This window comes from Cloeon dipterum, chromosome 1, assembly GCF_949628265.1.
Source record: "Cloeon dipterum chromosome 1, ieCloDipt1.1, whole genome shotgun sequence".
NCBI lineage: Eukaryota > Metazoa > Arthropoda > Insecta > Ephemeroptera > Baetidae > Cloeon > Cloeon dipterum.
Genome location: NC_088786.1, coordinates 5,602,056 through 5,614,476, shown reverse-complemented (window position 1 = coordinate 5,614,476; position 12,421 = coordinate 5,602,056). Strand labels below are relative to the sequence as shown.

The following is a 12,421-nucleotide window of genomic DNA, read 5'->3' as shown; positions in this document are numbered from 1 at the left end:
AGTATTTAAGTTCCGCAACATTTCATGCATGTTCTAGTTATCGAATATTTTAGGTATACATTGTTCCTAATCGGTTGAAATCAGTTTTTAAATCATTTAATTTATGAACACTTAAGAATTTAAAACTTGTGTAAAAAATGGGCGAGAAGATTTGTTCCATTTACTAAATCAAGACAGAATCTGAAGATTCAATCAAATCAGCAGTGTTTTTATCCTTATTTGACTCTTTCAAACGTGCGTTTATACCTTTCATCCCTTTATTAGAGTAACAAAATTTTGTTTTGATTTTCACGTTTCTTTAATAAGTATAAAACAATTTCTTTATGTTTATTAGTAAAGAGGAAAGATTTTTTTATCTTTGAGACGGGTTAAATTTGACAGTGCATTTTAATGAGAAATGCAAAACAAGGAAGTATGCATTTGAGATTGCGTGAGCGGAATGGGCCGTCAGCTGGCTGTGCGAACAATAAAATATATTCGAGCAGTGCACGCAGATCATGAGCTTTTTGTATTCGCAAATCCGCAAGGCCGTCTCGAGAGAAGCAGAGGAGTGTGGGTTAAAAATATGCGCCTCGCTCGCTCGCTCGCTCTGCTCCGTCAGCTCGGACGGCGTGCAAGAAAAATCCTCGAGAAACACAAGCGTTCGCTTCAAGTAGCGCAAATGGTGAGTAAAAAACGAGTGCCGAAGACGAGAAGTCTATTCTCAGCAAGCAGGCCGCGCAGAGTGTATTATGCTAACGTACGCACACGCGGCCGAAACTATTAGGCAGAAAAACGAGCGTATGCATGATCGCCACCGGCGTATTACACACATTTGTACAAAGCCGCGGCTCACACGCGCGCCTAGATTTATGAACACCTGGGCTGTTCTCCTAATTTTTTCACCTGCCACCGTCGCTCAAATCGCCGACCCACTTGCCTCTGAGAGGCTGTCTCAAAACCGGGGGTGATTGTTATTTTGTTTCTAGATGCAGAGTGAGACTTTTACATAAATACATACTTGTTTATTGTTATGCATGTTAATTAAAATTACACAGTTAAAAGAAAATTCAACAAGAAAAGGCAGACATCACTAACAAAATATTGCAAAAACGATTAATTGCAAGGTAATCTTTCGCCGTAGTGAGCCGCATAGAAAAAAATGATGACATTCAAATTCACTTTTATTTTACCTGAAAAGACTAGATTTAAGATATAGGGATGGGAATTTAGATGACGATTTTGTACGTGCATTTATTAAAGCGGAGACTGTGAAACATTAATTTTTATTCAAGATTTTTTTTTTGAAGATAAGGTTTAGAGAGACAGTTCAAAAAATATTTTCCCCAAAATTTGTTTGTTGATTCATTACAATTTGAACGAGTGCGTAATGAACAATACTTTTTCGGTTGATTTAATCAACTTATACCAAAAAGATCAATCAATCACCCCTCCACCATCACAAATTTTCTCTCTCAACGATTTATAGCCCTAGCTGAAATTGGATTTTGGAGTTTTGTTCGTCTTAAATGTTTAAACAGAACAATCACTGCGCAGATTTTTTGTTCTGCGGTTCGATTCGTCTGCTGTTGTTTGATGGAGACACATCTGCCAAAAGTTTTTGCTCATCATGCACGCTGGTCGTCACGCACGTTTAAAAAACGCGTTACGCTTCATGTCTTTTAATTGTCCTGCCATGAATGAAGAGAGGCGGCTAGCCCTCCCGACGCCGAAAATAGAATCCATTGACGTGTTTTGATTTTTCTGACATTGAGACTGGTTCGCATCGAGCGCGGCGCATTTTTTATCGTGCTCGCACGGGGTGAAAAAATGCTCAAAAAGTCGCGACTGGCACGCTTCCAAGGGAGGTTCTCGTCTGTCGGGGTTGTCAGTACACGTAATTGCCGTAACAGACGCGACAAAGTCGCCCAAATGTAATGGATCACTTGAAAAATAACGTTCTGCTCGTTTGCACCGAGCATAGTGCCACTTCAACACGACTTTTTGGCGTATGTTTAACGCAGCTGGATTTGTATAACAAAGCCCGAAGACAAAATAGAATATTTGCTTCAGCCAAGTATCAAATTTTTCGCACTCTGCAAAGGCAAACTTAATCTTTCAACGTCTGAGAATTTTTAATATTTTTATGTTTACTGTATACGATAGAAATTCCCATGCATAGCTTCATGATCATGAATGGTCTGAATTAACATTTCATATCATTGATACCTAAAGACATGAAATAATTTAAAAAAGAGGTCATTGGTTTGTAATCTTTATTACAGTTACCGTAACCTACTATCATCTGACTAATTATTTTTAGTAATAACTGCAAATTTAAATCAATATTGCGCTTCTTATGCAAGATTTTAAATGGTCGTTGTGGTTAACACAAAACTGCCAGAAAATTCTAACGTTTATCAACTAGTGCTTGTCCAACTGCAATTTTCAGCTTTTATCTCCCCTCAAAAGAAAATGTCAAAAAGAAATCAAAAGCACGAAATCTTAGAGCGACGGCTGGTATATTTTGCTACCAGCATTTTATAAGTAGAGTGATAGTGCTACCACGGTTGACGTGGAAATGCTGGGCTGATGTGCCGCATTTTGATTTGTCGACGAGGTGAATCCATTGTTCAAGATAAGAGCTGGCAAACTCAACGTCAACCAGCACACTGACCAGAAAGGGAACATTTGCGGGAAGTGCAATGCCGTCTTCAGTGGCTGTCAACGGTCCTGTTCTGCTTCATATCAGGCAACTATAGTATAGATTCACACGGGTTTTTGAACAATTTTGACTTCTTTCTATTAACCCAGATATAATTACAAATCCGCGAGAGCAAATTCTCAACTCTATTTGCATGCTTAAAATACTTTGATTAGATTAAATGACTTTGCCAAGGCTCAGAGAAAGCATCTTAGCTTATTCTCAAACTATGGAATTTTTCGCAATTCAACAGGCAGTATATCTAAACCTATTGTAGTCGGAATTTTCCGATGTTTGATTGAGATGATCCAATTGCCTATCACAGACGTTGATACAACAGGTTACATATTTTCATCAAAATTATCCTTATATATTCTCACTGTCAGCGCCTGCAGATAATTGTAATTATTATAATTATTTATTAGGGTTATCTTTGAAAAACACAATCTGGTTTTCAGCGATCGCTCCATGCGATAGTTAAATTGGCGCATTGTACATATGTGAGAAAGACAAAGCTAAAATCACATTTTATTTTATCTTCAAAAATTATCATTGGTTTCACTGATGCAGTGCAAAAAAAAAAATCAAAATCTGACAGACAACATTTTATCGACCTAAAAGAGTTCAAGAAATTCACAGGAGCAAAATTTTGTGCACTTTCAAAAGCTTCATAAGCTCCTTTTTTTAATTTGTTTAGTTGGCTGATACAGCTATTTTATTCAATATTGCGCATCGATTTACCTCTAATCAGCATTTAGATGGCGAAAATTACGACCTTTATCTGCCTTTGTTACTCGCGCTAGGTTGAAAAAGTCAATGGAAAACTAAGATTTAGAAAGGAGCGCAATATGTCATCTTACAATTGCAATTTTTCAAAACAGACACTCACATTGTATTGAATTCTAAGGATTTGTATCCTGTGCTATTGACGTCTGTGATTTCTTACAACATAGGTGCAAAAGATGCGGATTGCATTGAGAGGAATATATTCAGATATACTTACTGCTGACTTGCGAACAATTCCATCAGTTTGTGAATTTTCTAAGAAATTCGTATCTTTGGGCTGTAAATAAGCATGTTCACTTGTAGTTATTCAGTAAGCATCAAAAGAGTAAATTTGTTTCCGCGAACCTGTCGTTATTTCTGTGTGAGCTTTCAGAGAGAACAAAAATTGATCTAAACCCCTGAGTTTTTCCTATAAGTATAATGAAGCACGCAGAGCAAGACCGATGACAACCATTGACTGCGGCATTGACCTCCTAAAAATAATGTTGCTTTATAAATCCTTATTAATGTTAAAGGTAAAATATAATACCTTTCGATTTTTTAATATAATTTGTTCATTGCTTTTTATGTCCATTATAATATTATTTCAATCCATATAGTCTACTTAATTGAACACACCCTCCATGGGGACAATCTTTCTTCTCGAATTATCTCCTTTGAAAGAATAAATCCGAGAGTTTTTAACAGAGGTAGTCTTACCCAAGAAAAACTCTACTGGTAACTTCTTCTTGACTAGAAATATTAGTAGTATAAAACAATAAAATTGAAAATTTTCGATTGCAGGCAAGCATCCTACACCACGTTGATGCCCTTTATTGTAGAAGATGTGTTGGAAACAACTTTAATTCTTCGGGTAGAAGAGGCTCAAGAATTACTTTTATCGTATTCTGCCATCTTTGCACCATAAATTTCCTTCGCTGTCAAAATTCTTGTTTCGCTAACTTCTCTAATGAATTATAAAAAATATGTAAATTGAATTTTCCCGGCTACGAAGCGAGGAAATAAAGCACATTGACCCACCACAGGCCTCTTATCCTCTGAAGAGCGTTTCACGAAAACAAACTTGTTTTCTCGAGTGGGCGTCTCGATCTTTCCCCAAAATTATAGCACTCGGGTGTCAGAAGGCAGGGGCACCGGAGGCCTAATCCGGTGCTCAAATAAAGATCGGTCCTGTTTAAACTGCCCATTTGTGAAAACACGCTAGCTCTTCCCTCTTTTTTCTCTTAATTTGCGCGACGAAATCGAAATCGTCCTGTCGGTAAGGTCGTCTGGTGACGATATTTACGGCGAATCCAAAAAAGCGAGCTGCTGTCGCCGCGAGAGGAATTCACAGGAATGCCGCGCACACAGATGAGAGAAAAAACGACGGCAGCGTAAATAACTCAGGCGAGGCGGAGGGAATTTCGAGTGTGTTTCTCGGCCGAGGGGATCATTCGCTAATAATTCCACCTCTCGGGCATAAATAATAATCCCGGCTCCGCAGATATGACTGGGCTCTATTTGTTCACCAGCAAACTACTGGATAGACAGATTTTTCCCTGTGTCCGCAGACGAAACGTGAGCGCCGATATTTTAATCCGATCCGACTGCTTTCGTCAGTGTGCAATTCGATCCATCTGCGGACGACTCCAATGAATAAGTAATGCAAGGGAAAATAATGTACGTACACGCCAGATCGATGGCTGGTCTGCTGTTTGCAATTAATTTACATGGGGCTGCGGCGACTCCCCTCGGCGCATTAAATATTTCTGACCACGACTTATTGACTTGTCTGCGTGTTTGGTGAAATTATCGCTGTTGTTCCTTTCAAGGCCGACGCGGCTCATGCGGTACAAATATTTTATATGTTTGCAATACTCAATATGTCAATTTTGTCGGTGCGACCTTGTTATTACTCACGCCAAAGCTGCGAAATTATTTATTTGTTTGTGTGTGTGTATGATTGGAGAGACAACTCTCTCGAGCAGAAAACAAATCATTCAAAGCTCGTTTTACTAAACAAAGAGCTACATTTTTTAATAGCGATAATTTTGTAATATTTGCTGACAAATTTAGTACAGGTATAATTCTTAAGATAGTTTAACCGGATCTTTACTGACGTGATTTATTGAAGCAATACTTAATTTAAAAATCATTATTCTATCACATATTACTACTAATCTGATTCTAATTAGCAGCTTAGCGAAATGTGATGTCTTTCAAATAGATTATCCTAAACCACCAAATATCAAAAGCAATTAAAGTGGAATGATACTGGGCAACAATTGAAAATTATTTAAATTGTTGGATGCCTTAAACAATTGACCGATAAACAATTTGTTCAACAATTTGCAATAATAAAAAAATGACCTTCCTACAATAAAAATTCAAATTTTGCCAATTTTCTCCAAAATTTACAGTGCTCGAACATATTTATATGGCATATTTTGGTTCCACTCGTTGATATCTATCCAATTGTGTATGCCACTTATTGGGGAAACTCTTGGTTTTGAAATTAAATCGGATTTCAAGTAAGGAGACAGTCATTACCATTTGAAAAGAACGGTAACTTTCCAGCCAATTTTCTCAAAAAATTACAGCGCACCTTAGGTCAATTTAGGCTTTAACTGAATCCTAAGGGATGAGTTTATGCATTGGCAACAAGCATTTTCCAGGCTTTTCCAGTATCATTCCTCTTTAACTTATTACAATTGTAAAAGAACAATGAAATAGGTGACAACAATCCCGATTACAGAAGCAAAAAACTCCATGTTGAGGGTGAAAAAAGGGCCGCCTCGGAGGAGGAAATTTCTTTGCGCGTCATCGGCCATCAAGTGAAAAGTCGACACGAGTACCGGGTTGCTCCACGTTTTTGTTGATAGCAACTGGTTCCTTAGTTGGTTGGACTGATTGAAGAAGTGATGAAATAGTTAATAACTAATTAATAAAGCATTACTCCATTTTGCACTCTTTGACCATAATAGCAGAGCATCGCAATTCTTTGCCAGCTTTTCACCGAATAGCATATCATTGCAATCATCATCGGTGCGAAGTGAGCCTTTTACGTGGCATTAAGTTATCGTGATTTTAGAGACGACAATTAGAATAAAATACAATTTATTACCGCAGCAGCAGTGAACGCTGAGAAACAGAGGGCCAACACGTCCAGGGCAACTGTCACCGTGAAGTGGAACAAGAAAAAGTCATTCACAGCTGTTGCCAAGCTGAAAGTTTCAGGCTATACAAAAATTACTGTTGGTTTGTTTTATTTTGTGTCCTAACCTCTTGACTTCTGCAAAAAACCTAATCCAGTGCAGCAGATCACCCGTTGCCTCGATTTGTGGTCCAACAGTTTTGGTTGAGCTTTTATCGATTTTTATGTTTGCTAATTCTTCCTTTAGAGCACTTATTTGCAGGGACAAAAAGTAGCAGAAGAAATATATAATGTTATCCATGAAAACTGCTGCAACTGTCAGAGTTAAGTTCACCGAGGAATTAGAAATTAAGCCAATTGATTCTCTAATCGTAAAATTTTCAGGGTGGCCAAATTTCTTAGCATAATCGGGTATATAAGACGCGGTGCTGGTCCCATTTCCAGCATTTTGATGGTCATAAGAATGTATTGCTTCCTGAAAAGTATATGACACGACTGCTAGGGTAAAAATGTTTTGAAGTAATTGCACAATGCAAGTCTTTGCCATGCGGTTGCTCACGCTATTCATAATTTCCTTCTGCCTGTCCCTGAAATTTTGAGATATCAATTTTGGCTTTTTCGTTGAAAGTAAAAAACCTTGTTGCCTGTTCCTTCATTAGCTTGTCTACTTTCGCTAAAACGAGTACGATTTGCCTTTTTTTCAACAAGTAGTGACACCTTAGTAGAATTTGGCTGATTTGAACCACGGAATTAATCATAAGCTCGCCAGTTCTGCTGAATTCCTTTAGCATGTCTTTGTAAAATGGCACTGTTAACCATAAATTCACGAGAAGAATAATTGGGAAAATTAATTCCCAAATTCGCTGAAAGCTGATTGATTTGAGTTCTTTTAGGTTATTAGGAATCCACAAGCCTAAAAATAAAATTTCACGCATTATTAGTCATTTTTGAAAATTTCCTTTCTCATACCAAATACAGCATTTAATTTCAAAAGGACGTTGAATTTTACGTTTTCGTGGATGGAAACCATTGTGTCTTGATAGCTCACGCGTACTGCAATTGATCTGCATACAAGCGCACAAGCTGAGTGGAACTAAATTGAAAAACTTTTACGATTATTATGAGACATCAATTTACGTTGATTAAATACGAAGCAAAGAAACGCCGAATTTTCGTGCCATTTGCTAAAGTTTGCTTTATTGTAAATATTTTAAATGCAAAAAATTTAATTTAAAAATATGTTATTTGGTTAGGCTTTTTTCGCATGCTTTTCTCGAGAAGTTTAAAACGCAACACATATATTTGAATGAAATCCTTTGGTGCGCTGAGTATTTTTTCTTTATAGTGTAATCACTCTTGCAAAGGAATCAAATTATTTATTTTTTCCTTGCAGTGCAGTCAAACTAGACCTTTGCATAATTATAATTGCAGTAGGACAATAAAATAGGTGACCACGATTCCGACTACAGAAGCGAGGAACTCCATGTTGAGGGTAAAGAACGGACCACCTCGGAGGAGGAAATTGTTCTGCGCGTCATCGGCCATCAAGTGAAAAGTCGACACGAGCACCGGGTTGCTCCAGGTTTTGGTCGATAACAGGTTGCTCAGTTGTTTTGACTGAATTTTCAAAAGTTTTAATGCTAAAAAATAGACGGGATTAATTTTACTTCTGTTTGCACTCTCTGACCGTAGAAGCAGAGCATCACAACTCGCTGCAGATTTATTAGTGAAGTGCATAACATTGCGGTCATCAGTGGTATGTAACGAATCTAAAAATTGAAATGCCAATTCACGTAAATGGAATTCTACACATGTTATGTATGTCGGGATACATACTACGGCGGCTGTAAATGCAGCGAAACAGAGATTAAGCAAGTCCAGGGCAATGGTAATTGTAAATTGGAACGAGAAATAGTCATTCACCAAAGCAGCAAAGCTGAAAAATATATGGTGAGAAAAAATTCATCGTTCGCCAAGTACTATATATTATACATCTTGACATCTTTAAAAAACTGGATCCAGTGCATTAAATCGCCCGTTGCCTCAATATGTGTTCCAATCGTTACCGTGGATCTTGTGTCGATTTTAATGCGTGCTAGCTCATCCTTCAGTGCTTTGATTTCCACGAAAAGAAGGTAGCAAATGAAGTACAGTATGTTGTCCAAAAATATTATCGATGTCCAAAGAAATATCATAATTCGTAAGTTGAGTTGTGCAGCGATAGCTTCTCTTATCGTTAAACTTTCAGGATGCATGTATTTGTCTAAATTCACTCTATTCTGTTGATGAGGACTCGATGAATTTGTGCCATTATTTTTTTCTGACAGCATCATTTCGGGTAAAACAACATTTATAAATTGCATCAACATTATTGCCACGAGGACAAAGTACTCCATGAATTGAGCGATGCATGTCATCCCCAAAAGATTGCACGCGCCGATCAATATTTTCTTTTGCTGCAATCTGAAATAATTATATCATTTGAACACGACATTTCTTAAGTGAAAATATTTGTTCACCTCATTTTCTGTATGTTTAATAGTTTGTCTGCTTTGGAAAAAATCAGAACGAGTTGCTTTTTCCTCAATGAGATTTGAGTCCTTCGCAAAATCTGACCGATTAGAAAGACAACATTTGACATGAGCTCGCCTGCTCTGCTAAGCTTCTGTATCATGTCTTCGTAAAAAGGCAACATCAGCCACATATCCAAAACTAGAATGATTAAGAGAAATGCTTCCCAAATGCGTTTGATGCTGAAGTATTTCAACTGTTTTGAGTTTCTTGGAATCCACACACCTGTATAACTTCTATGAATTGAAAATTCTTAAAATTTTAGAAAGATCTCATTATCATACCAAACACTGCACTAATTAACAGAAAAACTTTGAATTTCAAGTTGTCATATACAGAAATCATTGTGCTGATGTTGATCTAACTCGCACGGGTAGCGAAAGAGTAGCAAATGCGAAAAAATGTGAAGTAACAAATAAAATAATGGAATGAAATTTAAAATCAATATGGTAATAGCCAGGTGCAATTTACTTAATTCAAAAAGTAATTTATTTACACTTATTGAATCGAATTCAAAATGGTTTTATTGGATCTTAAAAGCGTTCGTTTTTCGGTATTGCTGTACAAACAAATTAAGAAAAATATATTCCCGTAATTTTATTCAATCCTTTTCATTTTTCATCTTTACGTTTCTCGGTAGTAACAAAAACGTTAATTCATAAAGTTTTTCCAATCTGTCCACTTTTAATGCTAGAGGAGAAAAATTAATCTCATGAAGAGGCGTAGTTTTGTAGTAAAATCTGCATCGATACCGCGGTGATCTATATTTGTATGAGAACCATGAAGTAAGTGAAAACAGCACCAATGATAGTCGCGAAGAATTCCAAGCTGAGCGTAAAAAATGGTCCTCCTCGAACAGCAAAAGACCGCTGTGTTTCTACCAGTAAAATGTGATGCACTGAAACGAGCGGCTGGTCCGCCAACGAGATATTCGCCAGTCGGCTTGAAAGCTTGTCGGCCTAAATTTTAAAACAAAATACAGACTCTCTATCTATATAGCCATCAAATACGTACTGAATTCAATAATTTTTGACCACTGGTGCAGAAAAGAAGAGTTTGCAAAACAGAGAACAGCGTCAAGACAATCATGGTCACAAAAAAGAAAAGCGAGAAGATCTGTAAACATATATTGATTAAAAATTTAAAAAATCTGATATTCGAATTCACCTTTGCCGAGGTATAAGCTGCAAAGCATATGATGGCCATATTTGATAGTTACAAAGATACGGTTTGAAAGGCAAATGCGTCATTTACATCAATCATCAGGCTGAAAGCGTTATTAATATTATTTTTGTTTTATTGAAAGAAAAGGCTATGGAGACCGTTTCACTTTTGAAAAGAGCGAAAGCCACTCTTGCAAAGTCGCTTGTGCTTCAGCGCTTCCAGTTTTTGTGATGAGGTCGAACTGGTCTTCTAGAAAATCTACTTGGTCGCAAATAAATACGTAGAACAAATGCAGCAGAGCGTCCAAGGTGATTAACTTGAGTGGTACCATGTAGCTTAAAATCACGTTGAGGAAAACGGACAGCGTTTCTCTCGGTGTCCACAATTCAGGTTGTCCAGCCCGTCCTAGCAGCTCGAGTTCCATTTGGTTAAACACGTTAGACCCCTCTCGGTTAGTTGTGATTTTGTATCCGAAATATGAAATCGCAGAGTTGGCCAACACGAACAAAGGCAATTGTGCAAAAAGCATGTTTCGCACCCTCTTGCACGTGCTATCCAGATTCTCCTTTTGATGGCTCCTGTATAAAAAAGTAAAATCGTGTTTCAGTCGTGTTTCGTGGAAAAAACTTCATTTTTCACTTCTTTAGAGAGCGCGGTGAAAAAAGTCACTTATTTCTTGTACATGCATGGCTCTTTTAGTAAACTTTGCTTTCAATCGTGACTGGTTTTAATCATTGCACAAGTATTTGAAAAAAAAGATAAACTTAATATTTAGCTGCGCACTCAAAGGGCTTGCAGTTGATGATCGAGTTAACTTGAGCGAACAGCGAACAAAACTTTTTCCTCGCAACGATAGCGTGGGTATATCTGGTGAGAGCCGTTGCGTAAAGCAGCATAGTGAACACGGTGGGTCCTACCGCCCTGACGCTTATTCGCCGGGCAACGTCCTCCAGGAAGGGTATCATGGACCATATAATTACAGCGTGATCTTTGTGAAATGAATGTTTTATTTATCAGAAAATCGATATATATTACGTGAGGTACATTACATAACGTTCAGAACTGACGCAAAATCATGAAATAAGTGAACACAATTCCAATTACTGTTGCGAAGAACTCCATGTTCAGCGTGAAAAAATTTCCAATGCAGAGAGTAAAATTCCTCTTCACGGTGGAGAGCAAAACATGGCACACCGGAAACATATTCTGTCTCGACCACGTTCCAGATGACAACTGGCTCATCAGCTCGTCGGCCTTGTCAAAAAAATATTGCAATAAATTACTTTAAGCGGTAAGGAATTTAGAAAATTATAAATTAGTAATTTTGTACATATATTGTTGTGCAAATAAGGTAAATAATTATAATTTGCCTTTGCAAGATTTCCAGGATGAATGCTTTGAAACAAATTTGAATGTTTGAGTTTAAAAAATTACCATACTCACCTCGTTTGCTATTGATTGACCGAGTACGCAGTAGATTAAATTCTGCGCAAGCCCATTAAAAAAGACACTTGCCATTATTAGGAGAACAGTTCTAGTAAAATACTATAATGCAAAATGAGAAACGGATTGTCTTTGTTCCTATAAATTGACTGTTTACCTTTGCAGTGATGTATCCTGTGAAACAAAGCGCGAGAACTTGGTCGAACATTGCCAATAAGATTTGCATGGAGAACAAATCGTTGAAATCGGCCAGGAAACTGCAAAGATGCTTGGTTCAAATTACTCGTATTACGCTACCTTTCGTCGAAAGAAACCTATTAATGCTTTCGAATTGCAGTGCCCATAGGGAAAAGCTCTTGCATGACGGTGAAATTAACTTTCGGTAAGAAAAGCTTTTGCGCAGCAAATGAATTTCTTTGACAATCAACACGATGAGGAAATAAATGAAGCTGTCTATGGCAAATATTTTGATTACCATGATAGAATTTACCAGGGAGGAAAATGTTAAAAAAAATTGACCCCAAAGATTAGATGGGTTTGAAATTTTCTTGGTGGCTGAAATGAATTCGTTTTTTGAGGATTTTGCATCTTTTTCAAAATATGGCAAAGCAAGTAAGAATAAAGTTTGACAGCTCAAAATA

The 12,421-nt window shown here is 37.3% G+C and overlaps 1 long non-coding RNA gene across 1 annotated transcript; it reads left to right on the top strand.

The window, feature by feature from the left end:
- Positions 1-2,669: 2,669 nt before the first annotated feature.
- LOC135944678 (uncharacterized) lies at positions 2,670-4,491 on the top strand. The gene is made up of 3 exons (XR_010575356.1): positions 2,670-3,984; positions 4,069-4,186; positions 4,253-4,491. It is a non-coding gene; the product is annotated as an uncharacterized LOC135944678 (long non-coding RNA).
- Positions 4,492-12,421: the final 7,930 nt, after the last annotated feature.